Source organism: Rattus norvegicus, chromosome 4 (assembly GCF_036323735.1).
Source record: "Rattus norvegicus strain BN/NHsdMcwi chromosome 4, GRCr8, whole genome shotgun sequence".
Taxonomy (NCBI): Eukaryota; Metazoa; Chordata; class Mammalia; order Rodentia; family Muridae; genus Rattus; species Rattus norvegicus.
In genome coordinates this window covers 3524215-3543639 of record NC_086022.1, presented here as the reverse complement: position 1 = coordinate 3543639, position 19425 = coordinate 3524215, and the positions used below count along the sequence as shown (strand labels likewise).

At 40.2% G+C, this 19425-nt stretch overlaps 1 pseudogene; it reads left to right on the top strand.

The window, feature by feature from the left end:
- The first annotated feature begins 1734 nt into the window (after positions 1-1734).
- On the top strand, positions 1735-19209 carry LOC134486700 (partner of Y14 and mago-like; annotated as a pseudogene).
- The last annotated feature ends 216 nt before the right edge of the window (positions 19210-19425 follow it).

Below are 19425 nucleotides of genomic sequence, written 5' to 3'. Positions count from 1 at the left end.
GAGCCAAAACCATCCAATGGAAAAAAGATAGCATTTTCAGCAAATGGTGCTGGTTCAAGTGGAGGTCAACATGTAGAAGAATGCAGATCGATCCATGCTTATCACCCTGTACAAAGCTTAAGTCCAAGTGGATCAAGGACCTCCACATCAAACCAGACACACTCAAACTAATAGAAGAAAAACTAGGGAAGCATCTGGAACACATGGGCACTGGAGAAAATTTCCTGAACAAAACACCAATGGCTTACGCTCTAAGATCAAGAATCGACAAATGGGATCTCATAAAACTGCAAAGCTTCTGTAAGGCAAAGGACACTGTGGTTAGGACAAAACGGCAACCAACAGATTGGGAAAAAATCTTTACCAATCCTACAACAGATAGAGGCCTTATATCCAAAATATACAAAGAACTCAAGAAGTTAGACCCCAGGGAAACAAATAACCGTATTAAAAAATGGGGCTCAGAGCTAAACAAAGAATTCACAGCTGAGGAGTGCCGAATGGCTGAGAAACACCTAAAGAAATGTTAAACATCTTTAGTCATAAGGGAAATGCAAATCAAACAACCCTGAGATTTCACCTCACAACAGTGAGAATGGCTAAGATCAAAAACTCAGGGGACAACAGATGCTGGCGAGGATGTGGAGAAAGAGGAACACTCTTCCATTGTTGGTGGGATTGCAAACTGGTACAACCATTCTGGAAATCAGTCTGGAGGATCCTCAGAAAATTGGACATTGAACTGCCTGAGGATCCAGCTATACCTCTCTTGGGCATATACCCAAAAGATGCTCCAACATATAAAAAATACATGTGCTCCACTATGTTCATTGCAGCCTTATTTATAATAGCCAGAAGCTGGAAAGAACCCAGATGCCCTTCAACAGAGGAATGGATACAGAAAATGTGGTACATCTACACAATGGAATATTACTCAGCTATCAAAAACAACGACTGTATGAAATTCGAAGGCAAATGGTTGGAACTGGAAAACATCATCCTGAGTGAGCTAACCCAATCACAGAAAGACATACATGGTATGCACTCATTGATAAGTGGCTATTAGCCCAAATGCTTGAATTACCCTAGATGCCTAGAGCAAATGAAACTCAAGACAGATGATCAAAATGTGAATGCTTCACTCCTTCTTTAAAAGGGGAACAAGAATACTTTTGGCAGGGAATAGAGAGGCAAAGATTAAAACAGACACAGAAGGAACACCATTCAGAGCCTGCCCCACATGTGGCCCATATATATACAGCCACCAAATTAGACAAGATGAATGCAGCAAAGAAGTGCAGGCCGACAGGAGCTGGATGAATATCGCTCCTGAGAGACACAGCCAGAATACAGCAAATACAGAGGCGAATGCCAGCACCAAACCACTGAACTGAGAACGGGACCCCTGTTGAAGGAATCAGAGAAAGAACTCGAAGAGCTTGAAGGAGCTCGATACCCCTTATGAACAACAATGCCAATCAACCAGAGCTTCCAGGGACTAAGCCACTACCTAAAGACTATACATGAACTGACCCTGGACTCTGACCTCATAGGTAGCAATGAATATTCTAGTAAGGTCAACAGTGGAAGGGGAAGCCCTTGATCCTGCTAAGACTGAGCCCCCAGTGAACGTGATTGTTGGGGGGAGGGCAGTAATGGGGGGAGGGTGGGGAGGGGAACACCCATAAAGAAGGGGAGGGGGAGGGATTAGGGGGATGTTTGCCTGGAAACCGGGAAAGGGAATAACACTCGAAATGTAAATAGGAAACACTCAAGTTAATAAAAAAAAAAAGAATGTTAAAAAAAAATAATAGTGGTTGTACGTGTATGCCTAACATGGACTTATAGGACTTGTAGGACTTGTAGGCAAATGTATGTGATCTTTGTATGTAAGGGAGATGTGAGTACTTGTGTATGCAGTAGCAAGAACTAAACCTAACCCCTCAGCTGTCATCTGCAGTCTAAGCATGGCTATTTACTTTCTAAATGATCTCTTGAACTAACTTCAATTATCCTGTTTTTCAATAATTTCAATAGATACATATTTGTATTGTAAATACACACAGATACACGTACACACACACACAATGACAAGTTATTTTGGGATACCTTTGTGAGGTTGATTATAAAATCTCTGGAATTATATCATAACATGTATGTGGTATTAGGCTCTATATAAACAGTATTGTTAATTACAGTCATGGCTATGAATAATTTTGCTAAATTCATGATGGTTATAAAATGGTCACAACATTCTGTTACACTAATGAAATTTTCTGTTACATTAACAGTCAGAGAGTGAGAAGTTTGCTTGGAATATCTCCTAGAGTAGCCTTAGTGTACCTTAATGAAAGCCATTTAACATGTGCTGTGACTGCATTATTTCACTTCTATTACATATTTTATTAAGTAAATTTATTATAATAATTGTTCACAGACCAAGAAACAATGAAAGATCATCTTTATGCACAGACACATTCCCTTTAATTTTATATTTTTAAAATTCTTTGCAGAACTGAGCATCATCATGCTTTCTCTTCAGCAACCCTGTTGATTACAGATGCTACCACAGGTGCTACCACTATGCACCAAGTTTAATTCTACTTTTATATTATTGATAATGATAATATAAATAATCACATGACTTTTATTTTAAGGAAAATACCATATATCTCAGGCTGGTCTCATTCTTTCTATGTAGTTGAGGATGACCTTGAATATATGATATCCTGACTTCACATGTGAAGTTCTGAGATTATAGGCATTAATTACCACCTTATTGTATGTGCTGTTTGGGTCTATGATGCTTCTCACACACCCAATGCATCTTGCTTGCTAGGCAATCACTGTACCAGCTGAATCACAGCCATAGTTACCTCATGATTTTCTAAAACTTAAATCTGTGTTGGAATGAATAAATGTGAAATAGCATGAAAGAAAATGAAGATTTAAGAGACTTGCACACTCTCACTGTTGAAACACATGAAAATATGGACAGTGGGATCCCTGTTTTTCACAAAGATTCCCTTCGTCTCAAACCCTCATCTTTACTGTGCTGGATGTCTGTATCCACAGCTTTTTGGTTTCTGCCTCTCCTTTACATTACACCTTAGTTCCAAGTCCACACTTACAACCAAAGGACTTCTTCATTCATTTATATTAAAGACATTTTCAACATTAATTTTAAGTTATCAATGTTTTATTAGATGTTTTAATATTTTTAATTTATGTATTTATTTACTTTACATTCCAATATCAGTCCCCCTCTTCTCCCAGTCCTTCCTCACAAAGATCTTCCCCAGAATTCCCCCTCCTCTTCTCACACACTTCATTCCAACCCATTTCTCCCTGGCACATCAAGTCATTGCAGTACTAGGTTCATATCTCACTGTGAAGTCAGATAAGGTAGTACAGTTGTGTTGAGTGTAGTTTTAAAATCACTCCCATCTTTGCCTGGGTTCAGACCATGCTCTGGCCCCTCCCAGCTTCCCTTATGTTCTTCTCAGCCTAAGATCCTGGAGGTGACTTTCTGCGACCAGCTCACTCGCTCCAGAGACCCTTGAATCCTTTGATAAAAGACACATATACAACTTGTCAATTCACAGCTTGACTTCTGTGGCAGAATTCCTGAGCCCAGATAGGAGACTGCCTAAACAAGCCTTCCTTAACCAAATTATCTCTGTTTCTTGCTTTCCCTAAACTCACTGGCTATTCGAACTCAGCCCCTGTCAATCACCCTTGGCCACCCAACTACGGTAGAGGCCACAGGCCATAGCTCTCCTCCTCTCCCATGAAGGCTTTATGTGACTGCTGCCTTTTTCATCCAAAGCGTGACAGAACAGCCCTCTCTCCTTGCCTGCCTCTCCTTTCTCCCTCAGACCAGGAAGTCCTGTCTGTACATTCTGCCCTGCAATTGACTCCCAGCCTTCTTTATTGAAAAATCAAGAACCAATTAGGGTACAAGACTTTAACAACAGAACCTCCATTACAGAGTTGGGGAATGGGATCTGCAGGTAGGAATGCAACAGTTTCAGAGACAGCACCAGCTACAGTTCTTGGAATACCCACATGAAGAGCAAGCTGCATATCTGTTTCTTACAGTTGGTAATTAAGTCTCCAGTAGTTCTCAAGGGTCCAGGTTAGTTGATTCTGTTGGTCTTATAGTTGAAACCCATTCCTCTTGTGTCCCTCAATCCTTCCCTCAATTCTTCTGCCAGACTCCTTGAGCTCCATCTGTTTGTCTGTGATTCTCTGCATCACTTTCCACTGACAGCTGACTGGAGCCCCTCAGAAGACAGGTTTTTCTAGGCTCCTGTCTGAAAGCATAATACAGTATCATTAATATTGTCAAGGATTGTTATCTATGTTTCCCCTTATGAGGAAGATTCAGCCTTCCTTCCTTGGGCTTATTTGGGCCTTTTGATTATAGTATGGTTCTTTTGTACTTATGACTTATATCCACTTGTCCTACTCATGATTGGCAGTATTAATATTGTAGAAATGGCCATCTTGCCAAAATCAGTCTACAGATTCAATGCAATCCCCATCAAAATTCGATCTCAATTCTTCATAGAGTTAGAAAGAGAAGTTTGTAAATTCATTTGGAATAACAAAAAACTCAGGAAACGTAAAGCTATCCTCAAAGATAAATGAGTTTCTGGAGTAATAACCCTCTTTGATGTCAAGCTGTATTACAGAGTATTGGTGATAAAACTGCAAGGTATTGGTACAGAGACAGGCAGGGAGACCAATGAAAAAGAATTGAAGATCCAGAAATAAACCCATATATCTATGGTCACTTGATCTTTGACAAAGGAGCTAAAAATTATCCAGTGAAAAAAAGATAGCATTTTAAGTAAATGGTGCTGGTTCAACTGGCAGTCAGCATGGAGAAGAATGCAAATTGATCTATTCTGATAGACATGTACAAAGCGTTAAGTCCAAGTAGATCATGGACCTCCACATAAAACCAGATACACTCAAAGTAATAGAAAAAAAAGTGATAAAGAGCCTAGAACATATGGGCACTGGAGAAAATTTCCTGAACAAAGCACTAATGGCTTATGCTTTAAGACCATGATTCAAAAAATGGGACCTCATATAATTGCAAAGCTTCTATAAGGCAAAGAACACTGTCATTAGGAAAAAATGGCAACCAACAGATTGGGGAAAGATCTCTACATATGATAGAGGGCTAATATTACACACACACACACACACACACACACACACACACACACATATGTTAGATTCCAGAGAATCAAATAACCCTATTTAAATATGGGGTACAAAGAATTCTCTGGTGAGGAATATCAAATAGCTGAGAACTACCTAAAGAAATGTTCAACATCCTTAGTCATCAGCAAAATGCAAATGAAAACAACCCTGAGATTCCACCTTATACCAGTCATAATGGCTATGATCAAAAGTATAGGTGACAAGAGTTGATGGCGAGGAAGTAGAGAAAGAGGAACACTCTTCCATTGTTGGTGATATTGCAAGTTGTACACCCACTCTGGAAATCAGTCTGGGAGTTCTTCAGAAAATTAGACATATTACTACCTGAGGACCCAGTTATACCTCTCCTGGGCATATACCCAAAATATGCTCCAAAGTATAACAAAGACACATGTTCCAGTATGATCATATCAGCCTTATTAACAATAGTCAGAAGCTGGAAAGAACCCAGATGTCCTTCAACAGAGGAATGTATACAGAAAACGTGGTACATATACACAATAGGGTACTACTCGGCTATTAAAAACAATGACATCATGAAATTCATAGGCATATGGATGGAACTAGATAATAGTTCCCAAAAGGACAATTAAATGTACTTTTCAAGATATAGCAAAATTTTCACATATGGAATCTCAGTTTCTTACGAAATCAGTTAGTTCCCAATAGGACGCGCTTGTAATAAGTGTACTTTTCAAGATATAGCAAAATTTACATGAAAATAATCTCAATATCTTGGCGAATTTAGTTAGTTCCCAATAGGATGCACTTGTAATGAAGTACTTTTCAAAATATAGCAAAACTTTCACGAACAGACTCTCAGTTTCTTGGTGAATTCAGTTACTTCCCAATAGGATGCACCTGTAATAATTGTACATTTCAAGATATAGCAAAATTTTCACGATTGCAATCACAATTTATTGGCGAATTCAATTAGTTCCCAATAGGTCACACTTGTAATAAGTGTACTTTTCAACATATAGAAAATTCTACACGAATGGAATCTCAGTATCTGGGCGAATTAATTTAGTTCCCAATAGGACGCGCTTGTAATAAGTGTACTTTTCAAGATATAGCAACATTTTCCTGAACAGAAACTCAGTTTCGTGGGAAATTCAGTTAGTTCCCAATAGGACGCACTTGTAATAAGTGTACTTTTCAAGATATATCAAATTTTTCATGAACAGAATCTCAAATTCTTGGCGAATTCAGTTTAGTTCCCAATAGGACGGGCTTTTAATTAGTGTACTTTTCAAGATACAGCAAAATTTTCATGAACAGAATTTCAGTATCGTGGGGAATTCAATTAGTTTCCAACAGGATGCGCTTGTAATAATGTACTTTTCAAAATATAGCAAAATATTCATGAATGGAATCTCAGTTATTTGGCGAATTCAGTTAGTTCCCAATAGGACACACTGGTAATAATGTACTTTTCAAAATATAGCAAAATATTCACGAACGGAATCTCAGTTATTTGGCGAATTCAATTAGTTTCCAATAGGACGCACTTGAAATATTTGTACTTTTCAACATATAGCAAAATTTTCATGAACGGAATCTAAATTTCTAGGCGAATTCAGTTAGTTCCCAATAGGACGCGCTTGTAATAAGTGTACTTTTCAAGATAAGTAAATTTTTGCTAGAGGGAAGTTAGTCTCTTGGCGAATTCAGTTAGTTCAGTTAGTTCTCAATAGATACACTTGTAATAAGTGTACTTTTCAAGATAGAGCAATATTTTCACAAAGGGAATTTCAGTATCGTGGCGAATTCAGTTAGTTCCCAATAGAACACCCTTCTAATTAGTGTACTATTCAAGACATATCATGATTTTCATGAATGGAATCTCAGTATCTTGGCAAATTACGATAGTTCCCAACAGGACACGCTTGTAATAAGTGTACTTTTCAAGATACAGCAAAATTTTCACGAACAGAATTTATGTTCTGTGGTAAATTCAGTTAGTTCCCAATAGGACGCACTTGTAATTAATGTACTTTTCAAGATATATCAAAATTTTCACGAATGCAATCTCCGTTTCTAGGCAAATTCAGGTAGTTCTCAATAGGACGTGCTTGTAATAAGTGTACTTTTAAAGATTTATCAAAATTTTCACAAACGGAATCTCAATTACTTGGCAAATTCAGGTGTTGCCAATAGGACGAGCTTGTTATAAGTGTAATTTTCAAGATATACAAAAATTTTCTTTAATGAAATCTCAGTTTCTTGGCGAAATCAGTTAGTTCCCAAAGGATGCACTTGTAACAAGCGTACTTTTCAAGATATAGGAAAGTTTACACGAAATTAATATCAATATCTTGGCGAACTCAGTTAGTTCCCAATAGGACGCACTTGTAATAAAGTACTTTTCAAAATATAGCAAAACTTTCACGAACAGACTCTCAGTTTCTTGGTGAATTCAGTTACTTCCCAATAGGATGCACTTGTAATAATTGTACATTTCAAGATATAGCACAATTTTCACAATTGCAATCTCAGTTTCTAGGCGAATTCAGTGAGTTCCCAATAGGACGCACTTGTAATAAGTGTATATTTAAAGATATATCAAAGTTTTCACGAACAGAATATAATTTCCATGGTGAATTCAGTTGTTTCCCAATTGGACGCACTTGTAATAATGTACTTTTCAAAATATAGCAAAATTTTCAAAAACGAATCTCAACTTCTAGGCGAATTCAGTTAGTTCCCAATAGGACGCGCTTGTAATAATTGTACTTTTCAAGATAGAGTAAAATTTTCTTGATTGGAATCTCAGTATCTAGGCGAATTCCATTAGGTCCCCATAGGGCGCGATTATAACAAGTGTACTTTTCAAGATATAGCAAAATTTCATGAACGCAATCTAAATTTCTAGGCAAATTCAGTTACTTCCAAATAGGACACACTTGTAATAAGTGCACATTTCAAGATATAGCAAAATTTTCAAGAATGGAATCTCAGTGTCTTGGCGAATTCAGTTAGTTCCCAAAAGGATGTGTTTGTAATAAGTGTATTTTTCAAGATATAGCAACATTTTCACGAACAGAATCTAAGTTCCATGGTGAATTCAGTTTGTTCCCAGCAGGACCCACTTGTAATAATTGTACTTTTCAAGCTATAGCACAATTTTCACGAACAGAATCTAAGTTCCATTTCAAATTCAGTTAGTTCCCGATTGTACGCGCTTGTAATAATGTACTTTTCAAAATATAACAAAATTTTCACGAACGGACTCTCAGTATTCTTGCGAATTCAGTTAGTTCCCAATAAGACCCACTTGTAATAAGTGTGCTTTTCAAGATATAGCAAAATTTTCACGAATGGAAACTCAGTATCTTGGCGAGTTCCATTAGTTCCTTATAGGATGCCCTTGTAATAGGTGTACTTTTCAAGATATACCAATATTTTAACGACTGAAATTTCAGTTTCTTGACAAATTCAGTTAGTTCCCATAAGGACACACTTGTAATAATTGTACTTTTCAAGATATAGCAAAATTTTGATGAACGGAATCTAAGTGCCATGGCGAATTCAGTTTGTTCCCGATAGGCCTCGATTGTTATAATGTACATTTCAAAATATAGCAAAATTTTCATGAACAGACTCTCAGTATCTTGGCGAATTCAGCTAGTTCCCAAAGGACACGTTTGTAGTAAGTGTAATTTTCAAGATTCAGCAAAATTTTCACAAACAGAATCTCTGTATAATGGTAAATTCACTTAGTTCCCAACAATATGTGCTTGTAATAAGTGTACTTTTCAATATATAGCAAAATTTTGACAAATGGAGTCTCACTATCTTGGAGATTTCCATTAGTTCCCAATTGGTCCCACTTGTAATAAGTGTACTTTTCAAGATATAGCAAAATTTTCACGAACGGAATCTCTTAAGTTCCATGGCCAATTCAGATAGTTCCCAATAGCACACACTTGAAATAAGTGTAGTTTTCATGATAAAGCAAAGTTTTCATGAATAAAATCTTCGTTTCTTTGCAAATTCAGTTAGTTCCCAATAGGACACACTTGGAATAAGTGTATATTTAAAGATATATCAAAATTTTCACAAACAGAATATAATTTCCATGGTGAATTCCTTGCTTCTCCTGGCTTGCTCAACTTGCTCTCTTATAGAACCCAAGAACTCCAGCCCAGGGACAGCACCACCCACAATGGGCTGGATCTTCCCCTCTTGATCACTAGTTGAGATCACTGCCTTGCAGATCGGTCTCATGGTGACATTTCCTCAACTGAGTCTTCTTTCTCTGTGATAATTTCAGCTTGTGTCAAGTTGACACACAAACCAGCCAGTATAGTCACTTACCCCAGAATTCCCTAATGTCCCTTAAAACAGGCCTGCAAGCTCATTGGTTGTCTCTCTGACTTGCTAATGAGGGAATTCAGCATGCTGGACTTCTGCAGAATAAAACACTCAATGTCTTTTCATACTATTTGAATCCGAGTATCATTCTTTGGCGAGCCATAGGCCCTCATACTTGTGACTATTATGTAAAATGTTTGAGATGTTCTAACTTAGATCACAACAACCCTAAAGGTGCAAAGGTCATCTGACAGCATCTGAAACCTGTACCAGAGATTTCCCTTCAGTGGTATTAGCTAATTTAACCTAATTTCCTTATTAATTCACTTAGTAAATTAATTCAGGACTATTTTTTGTTTTATTATTATAAAAGATCATGGGACTACTCCTCTAATGTCAGGTCCAAAAGAAACTCCAGTTCCCCGAATCCCAAGAGGCAGTCCAATGAGCTCAGCCTGTGGCAGTCAGGTAAGAGTCAGCATTCCTCTGGAACATGTGAAACTAGCTTCTGTTCCCCTTACCCAGCAGAAGGGACACATGGGTACCTGTGGTTCCCATTACCATGTGAGAGCTCCAGGCTTCTTCAATGTTACAGTAATCAGGTACTAGTGCACATTTCAGAGTCCAAGCCAGCATCCCAGCCTCCTCAGTTCACAGGCTCCCTGACCCCAGCCAGTCAAATTCCTTACAACCCTGCGAGTCTCCCTGTTTTCTCTGTTCTCTATGCTCCTGCAGAGAGTCTGGCCCTGTCCAGAATGTTGACCATGTTCAGTTTACAGCTTTCTTTTTCTGCTCTGGACTCTTCTAAATGCCTCTGGCTGGTCTCTCTCTCTCTCTCTCTCTCTCTCTCTCTCTCTCTCTCTCTCTCTCATCATATATCCAGCAAATTGAATCCACATTTCTGGTCACAGTTATTTGACTCTTAGCCTCTTGGAAGCAAGTGCTTTGTTTTGTGCCAATAGCTGTATGTGTAAAATGCACATCAGAATACAGAGCTTAATATGAAATACATCAGTGTTAATGACATCATTAGTAAATGTCTTTATACTGATTATATGTTAAATGATAATGCATTGACTAGAACCATGATATATGACTCAAATTTCACTCATTTCTTTTGACCTATTATTTTTAAAATATAGGACTATTAGAAAATTTAAAATCACAAATGTGATTTGTATTTTATTTCCATTATGTGGGGCTGGTCTAATTTTTTTCTTTTGCCTAACCTTTAAAAAAAATGCCTTTTCATACAAGAAAGTTATGTTTCTCCCCAGTGTCTTTCCAATGTGGAGGAAAGGGATCCATGAACCACTGGTGACATGGTTCCTTCCTCCAGTAGGCTCATCTGTTTTACCAAGTGGCTCCCAAGCTTGTCCTGTTGCAGAGCCCTACTCATAAGGCTTTTTTGACTGGAGACTTACTCTAGGGCCACCAGATAGCTAGCACACTGAATTCCTGTCTCCATCTCCTGGCTCAGTGTTGCTGATGCATGCCATTTCTGGTGACTCTGGAGAGCAGAGCCTCCTGCTGGGCTCCCTGAAGGGACAATGAAGAGAGCCTTCCCAACCCTCCCTCAACTCCAACTGAAGAATGAAAAGAAAGAAATGTTCTAAGGAGCCCCTGGGAAGTGTGGGGGAGCCCTGCTGTTCTGTAAAAGGCGGTTTAAGGAAAAAACTTCACAGAAAACCAGTTATTACCTCTTAAGATCTTTCCTTTAACCTATATCACACTGTTCTGTTCTTTCTTTTTTCTTAGAGAGGAACAAAGCAGTGTGTGATAAATTGTATATTCTTCCTGTGTTGCCCTTGGAAGCAGCCCAATGAGTCCATGCAGTCTCAGACAGAATGATTGGCACGGAAATCCTTCCAGGGCAGAGTGGTGTGGGTTCAGGAAAATTGAAAGGAATGTGAAGGAAGGGCAGCTGAACCTACACACAAGAATCCTGTCAGTTTACAATGCTCCTGAAATAGTTTCCTAGGCCATTTCTGATTCCTCCTGGCTTCAGACTTCTTTCTGTTTACCAGGGGAATCAAGACTGAGGTTTCCTGTGGACAGTGCACGTCTGCTAGTTCCTGGGTTTAGCCATTTTGTGCTGTCTGCCTCTTCCCATATTCCATATCTTTGAGTGGAAAGTTTTATACACAGTGGTTAATTTTATCCCAGTATTCTGTATGGTTAAGAACATGGATTCTGGAAGCACCCAAAGTCGGAGGTAACAACAAAGGCTGTACTGACCTAAACCGTTTTAGTCAGGGTTACCACTGCCTTGCTGAAACCACAAGGAGAGCAATCTGCGGAGGAAAGGGATTTCACCTCATAGTGCATCAATGAAGGAAGCCAGGACAGGAACTCAACAGGGCAGGAACCTGGAAGAAGGAGCTGCTGCAGAGGCCATGGAGGGGTGCTGCTTACTGACTTACTCTTCATGACTTGCTCAGCGTGCTTCCTTTTGGCTCCCAGGCCCACCAGCTCCGGGATGGCCCCACCCACAATGGGCTGGGTCCTCCCATATCAGTCATTGAGAAAATAACTTACAGTCAGATGTTATGGAGGCATTTTCTCAAATGAGTTTCCCTCCTTTCAGATAATACTAGCTTGTATTAAGTTGACACAGAACTAGCTAGCCAAGTCTCCCTTCCTCTGTAAGTGGGAGGACTGACCCTCTGCAGAGACTTTTGTTGTGAATGAGACTGTTATAGTTTCAGTAATAGAAGTGGGCAAGGAATGGCTCAGAATTCAAGACGCTAAAGCAAGCTTAGGGTAAGGGAATTAGCTTCCTGGTTGGCAGCATCCCAAAGTCTCCACATGGCTGCAGTTTTACTCAGTCAATTATTCTCTGCAGAAATAGCTTCTTCTCTGGAGAAGGAAACACCCACGAACCACCAAACTTGACCATATGGCTAATGCTCACACAATCAGTTGTTCCTCTCCCTTGGGGAGACTATTCCCACACCTAGGTACATTTTGCTCTCTTTTAGAAACCCACATTTGTACTCTCCTGTGTACTTTCTTCTGAGAGTGTCTCTTTCTGTTAAGTCTTATGATTAAGCCCATAATGAAATATGTTTAATAAAAGTCTCCAACCCTTCTTTATAAACTGTTTAAACCCAAAATTATTTTTATTATTGAAGCTGTGAATCCTGGTTTGTCCTTAGTCAAGGTTCCTAAAGTTCCCAGGGAACTCATCAAGTTACCAAGGTCAGCAGCATGGAGTTTTGTCTCTGTCCCCTCACTGCTGAGGTGTGCTGGCATTTGAGAAGCAGCTATCATTGAGAAGTTAGTTCCTTTAGTATACCTGGGGAAAAGGACCAACCTCATCCTGGCAAACACAGGGACACAGAGGAGAAAACTACTTACTAAATTTGATGCAAGCCTTCTTAAATTCCGCAATTGGATCCCACTTATTCCTTTATCATCTGATCTAAGCTGACCTCATGCCTGTCCACTCTTTATCACAACCATGTCAACAAAACAAAACAAACAAAACAACAGCAGCAGCAGCAACAACAACAACACATTTGCTGCTCCATTGTGTCTTCATTTCTTTATGATCATTACTGGGAAATTCAGGCTGCCTTTCTGAGAGCTCCTCATCTCATAGATAAAAGAACTTAACAAACTCAAGAGGAAGCTGAAGGCCCATTTTATGGGGTTTGAGAGGACAGTATCAACAAGGCAGGTACCATAGAACTTCCTCAACTGGCAGGAGAGAAATGGGCAAAAGAAGAAAGAAACCCATGCTTTCAGGGTTAGATATAAAGAAAGCAAGCAGGCTCAACATGGAGACCTGCAGAATAATATTCGGGGGCATGGAAGACAAGGGGATGGGTGGGTAATGGGAAGGTAGTGGTAGGTGGTGGGTGGTGACTGGGGGAGGGGGACATGTCTTCCAAGTTATAGACCAAGAAAGCAGGCAGGTTCAATATGGAAGCTTGCAAAATCAGATGCATTGGTTTGTGTGGGTGGGGGTGTCTTAAGAGAGTAGGAATGCTCCCAATATTATGGCCAACAGATTAGGAATGTTTTCAGTAGTTATAAGGGGTGATGTAGAGGGGTCAGGATGATAAAAATTACAGTTTTTTAGTTAGAACTTGCGAAGATGTCAGACTTAGTGAAGGTGAATTTTTGTCAGGATTTCTGTTGCTATGATAAACACAAGGACCAAAGCGAGGTGGAAGGGAGAGGTTTATTTCATTTTAAAGCTTGTCCTTCATCATTCATGGAAGACGGACAGAGCAGTAACTCAAGGCAGGAACCTGGAGGCAGGAACAGAAACAGAGGCTGGGGAGAAAAAGAAAGCTTATTGGCTTCTTGCTCATGGCTTGCTTCCTTATACTACACAATAACCCCTATCTAGGTGGCCTCACCCACAGTAGGTTGGGCTCTCCTGCATTAGTCCTTAATCAAGAAAATTCCTCCACAGACTTCTGTATAGGCCCGTTTAAGGGGAGAATTTTTCAAGAGAAGTTCCTTCTTTCCTGTTGATCCTGGTTTTTGCCAAGGTGAACAAAAAGAAAAAATAAATCTAACCAGGACAATCTGTAAGCAGCTGCATAAAGGGAGGGGCTCCCTTGATCATTGAAGGGATAGTTATCTCTTGTATCCTTTTAAGGTCTTTAGATGACTTATGTTTCAAGGTTATAGTTTTTGAAGTTTGTTTTCTGTCCATGTGATTGACAAGCCCATCTGAATTAATTTTATGGGAGGAGCTGAAGGTATGCATCTATATTATAAGTCTTGAATAATTCAGATTTTCATGTTTCCACTCAGAGAGAAATATATAATTCATATCTTATTCTTTGACCAAAAATCATGTAAGGGGCTGGAGCGATAGCTTAGTGGTTAAGAGGACCAGCTGCTCATCCACAGCACCCAAGTTCAAGTCTCAGCACCCACTTCATGACTCATAATCTTTTGCAGGATATAAAAAACACCTAAATGAAATGTAAAAAACATTGATATTGATCCTGGTGACACACATACCTTAATCACAGCATTTGGAAGGCAGAAGCCCAGAGATCTCTGTGAGTTCTAGGTCAGCCTAGTCTACATAGTGAGTTCTTGGATAGCCAGAGATGCACACTAAATTGTTCCAAATATATGCCTTTAAGAAGAAATGATATTGAAGCTGTAGCAAAAAAAAGTGTCCAAATTCTCCAACAAGGAAAAGATGGGACAGATGCCCTGTTGAATTATATCAGATATTTTAAGACTTTGTGTGTGTGTGTGTGTGTGTGTGTGTGTGTGTGTGTGTGTGTGTGTGTGATGTACTTATTATGGAGAGAGTCCATTTATACCTTCGGGAGAGTGAGCTCATGTGTGTGCATGTGTGTAGAGCAGCACTTTGCAATTTGTGGATTGCAGCCCCTTTGTAATGTCATAGTTAGGGGTCACCACAACACAAGGACTCTATTAAAGGGCAACAGCTTTAGGAAGGGTGAGAAGCACTGATATACAGGCTAGACATCTATATTGAATGTCTTTCTTTTATTGTTAAGACTCTATTGAATAGCCAGAAGAATCCTGATCAAAACCACAAATGCTCCCTGTACCACATTACCTAATTTCAAAATTAGACAGAGTCGGGATAACAAAAGACAGGATTTTGTAGAAACACATACATTATGTGTCAATGGAATAGAACAGAGGACTGAGAAATAAGCCATGTAGTCACAGCCATCTGATTCCTACTTAATAAATGTGTGTTGGAGAAAAGGTATTCTTAAACAGGTGATGTCAGGCAAATTGAGTAGCTACACATTGAAGAGTAACACTAGATCCCCATCCCTCCTGCTCTATGAAAATCAACTCAAAATGGATCAAAGACTGTAACTTAAGCCCCCAAAGTATTCTTGAGAGGATATCTTTGCTCAATCATTCATCTAACCTAGAATAAATCTACATCCTATAAAGAAGTAAAGTAGAGAAGGACAGTGTGGCACATTCTAATCCTAACTCAAGTCACCATAAACAGGTAAAACTCTGTGAGGTCAGGCCACCCTCTTTACATAGCTTGTTTTAGACCATCTAGGGCTTTACAGTAAGATCTTATCTAAAAACAAAACTAAAATAAAACAATGATAGCTAATAAGCAATATAATTAGTAGATGAGCAAATGATCTGAATAGAAATTTCTGTCTGTCTATAAGACTGTCAGTTTCTGTCTCTCTGTGTCTTTGTGACTCTGTGTCTCATGCGTGAACATGTGTGTGTGTGTGTGTGTGTGTGTGTGTGTGTGTATTACTTGGGCCTGCACCCAGAACTGGATGCTGGGTAAATATTCTACCACTAAGCCACACTTCCAGCCCTCAACTGCTAAACAGATGTACAGAAAACCAATAAATGTGATTTTAGCAACCAAGGAAATACAATTAGAAACTCCACTGAAATTCCATGTCACCCCAGGGAAAATGATTATTCTGTATGTAAAGCAACTTAGATCCTGGTCTGATGACCCAGGTTCAATACTTAGAACCAATGTAAATGTGGGAGAAGGAACCAATTCATACAGACTCTCTCTGACCCTCAGCTCTGCCCTGTGGTACACATATTCCCTGACATAAATGTCACTCACACATCCAAATACTATTTCTGTTTTTGGTTTTTAATACAGAAATAAATATATAGGTTTATATTGCTGATAGGAATGTAATGGCTGTAGAGAATAATATGGAGGTTACTGAAGGAACTAAAAACAGAACCACTATCATAATCCACATGTACTACTCCTGGTGGATACTCAAGGGAAAATATGAAGTCGGCCTCAGAGTTTATCAGTACATGGACAGGTGAAAAATTATTTTTTCCAGAAATGCCTGATGTCTAGAGTGTGCCTGTGACTGAGCCTCCAGCTTATGTGGGACTCAGTTCTGGATCCAAACTCCCCATTCCTGCAGGACCAGAAAGTACCTTTCAACCACATTTCCAGCCCAGTGGCCTTAGAGGTCAGTTCAGGGCCTGAGGATTGGTTCCAGTTTGCTCAGGGTTCCCTTGAAATACTGCAATTTTGCTTCCAGTGGTATCTGACATCCATGTGGGTATGAAATCCTGAAGTCTGAGGTGCCAAAGGTTACTGCCAGGCCTCAAGTCTTTCTTTCTATGGTTCTAGAGGTTACTTTGTGCCTGTAGCACTGTGTTCAGTCCCATGATTGTAGACAGACTATCTGGTCTGAAATTGGGTATCCAGTCTCCAACAGGATTTTAGAAATCTGTGAGTCTAGTCTTTTTGAGTTCAAGGCCATACTGGTCAACAGATCGAGTTCCCAGAGAACCAGAGCTACACAGTGAAACCCTGTATTAAAAAAGAAAGGAAGGAAGGAAGGAAGGAAGGGAGAAAGGAAGGAAGGAAGGAAAGGAGAAAAGGAAAGAAAACTAAAAGAAATAATCCTAAAAGCAGCATGAAAGAAAACAATAGCTAACAAAGAACTGAATCTTGAAGCTGTGCTATGCTCTGGGAGCTAGAGATCTGAGATTAATGTCTTACCTTCCATCTCATCTCCAGCAAGGAGTGGGTGGGAGCAAAGTCCTTCATTTCAAAGCTCAGGCTTTCTCCTCTGGTCAGGCGGCTGCCTTGTTCCTGAGATTCATGCTAGGGGCTTCTGTATTTAATATTCCTGTAGCTCTCCCTCCTTGGTATTTCTGCAACTGGGTTTGAATAGGCAAAGGCCACCAAACCTTGTATTCCTCTTGAAGTATTCCTGGATTAGAAGTTAACTCAGAGCAAACCAGCAATTAGTAGTAATCAGCTCAGCTATTTACAGGTATGCATGTAGAGTCTCTCCTGAATTATGAAGTGCATGTGCGCTCTCAAATAGAGAATAGAGAAGTGGCCATCTGTCTTTCCACCCTGTCTTCCCCAATGGTTATCAGGATCCTGTGCAATCTGAGTATCCTGGCTTCTTAGATGTTCTGCTGACTCTAAAGTCTCCATTGTCTGGTGTTATTCCCATATTCTGGGAAGAACTCAACTGTGTTCTGAAGGATACACAGGGTTATTGAAAGGAGATGAACATGAATGAGCCTTCTAGACATAGAACAAGCTGGCACCTGGGAAGAAGCAGATTGGGCTGAAGAACAGTGTTTTTCAGGCATCTGTCATGCCAGTGACATAAGGTGGTGGAAATTAGGAAGGTAACCTGAGCAAGGTTTCCATGTAGAGCCAGTGGGTTATCTAGGAGGCAGCTAGAAATCTTAACCCAGAGCTCAGGGAGTTGTTCTCAGTACATCCTCTCCGAACTCACTTTGTCATGCCTGCATTAGGTTTAAAATGGACCTAACTCATCCACTAGACAGCAACAATGATGCATAAAAAGGCATAGTCTACTTGAGTTCTCAAACTCAAAAGCACCCAACACAATTCCAGATCCAACCCAGATCACTTAAAAAGCAATTTTAAAAGGGAATGAATGCTGCCATTTATCAAGAACTTAAATGCAGGACAATTCCATTTATTACCCCTAGAAATTCATTTATTGTGTTTGGGTTCTCAAGATGGTGACTCCCTATGTAACTGACGAGACCGGCGGCAACTACATTGCCTCAACACAGAGACCCGATGGGACATAGCACAAGCAGCTGAGGGTCAAAGAAGGATACATGCTCCAAGAATCCCAGTCTATGAAAACAAGTATGTGAAGTTTTTCAAGAGTAAACCAGAACTTCCCCCAGGGCAGAACCCTGATGACACCACACAGGTCACCCCATCCAGACCTGACAGTGGTGAAGCAGGCCTCTCCAAGACAGCCAAACACAACCTGAAGCAGAAGGAGAAGAGGAGGCAGCAGCAAGAGAAAGATGTAGAGGCCATGAACAGGACTCTTTTTTTTTCTTTTCTTTTTTTCGGAGCTGGGGACCGAACCCAGAACAGGACTCTTGATAAGGTGTCTCTGAGAGACTCAGCCCAGACACCCAGTGCCCACCATGGCCCCCAAGCCACATCTCTAGCTACCTTCCATGCACCCGACTCTGTTGGCACCACAGAGAAAGCCAAGAAGATCAAGAACCTAAGGAAGAAACTGATAGGTGGAGGAGCTTCAGTAACACCTCCAGGCCGGGCAGTTCAGCAGAGAACAGCTGAAGAAGCTGACATGGCACAAGGTTCTGGAGGAGGAGCTGGAGAACTTGGAGTTGGGCCTGTGAGGCTTCAGGAATAGGGGAGTGGACTGAAGAACAAACCATGGGGTTCTCTGGGGTCCAGGGAGCATGGGCCACAGCAGTCGGGGGGCACCCCCATACTGGCTCACTTTCCCCTCCTATGGCCCGACTCTGTCCTCTAGATCCTAGGATCTCTCTTCTTCATCCCTTCTCCTACTCAGCTCCAATTTTTGAACTTTTCCCTTCCATCCCATTGTTCACAATCTGAGTGTTGACCCCAGGTACCTCTGCTGCTGATCTGGGTGTCTTGTTGAAAAGGAACCTCCGGAGGGTGGGAGTCTGTCAGGGATCTGTGGCTGAGGGTACGAGGAGTACCCAAGTTTTGGAGTCTTGGTTCCTGTTCAGTGTTTATGAATAACTTCCCTGATCACCCGAACCACCATCACCTCCTCCTCCTCATCTTCCTCATCTTCCTCCTCCTCCTGTCCTTCCTTCTCCTCCTCCTTTTCATCTTTTACTTAAGAAAGTATGAATAAATTCTTGTAGACACCCAAAAAATGTTCATTTATTGTTTGTAGCAAACCTATGCTCTGTTGAGATATAGTGGTTTCCATAGATTTATTTATTCGCTTGTATTTGTTTGTTTGTTTTTATGTCCACAGGTGTTTTGCTTGCATGTATATCTGTGCACTAGTGTGTGCCTGGTGCTTAGAAAGATCAGAAGAGGGCATGAGATCCCTGGCACTAGAGTTAAGGAGTGTTGAGAGCTGCCAC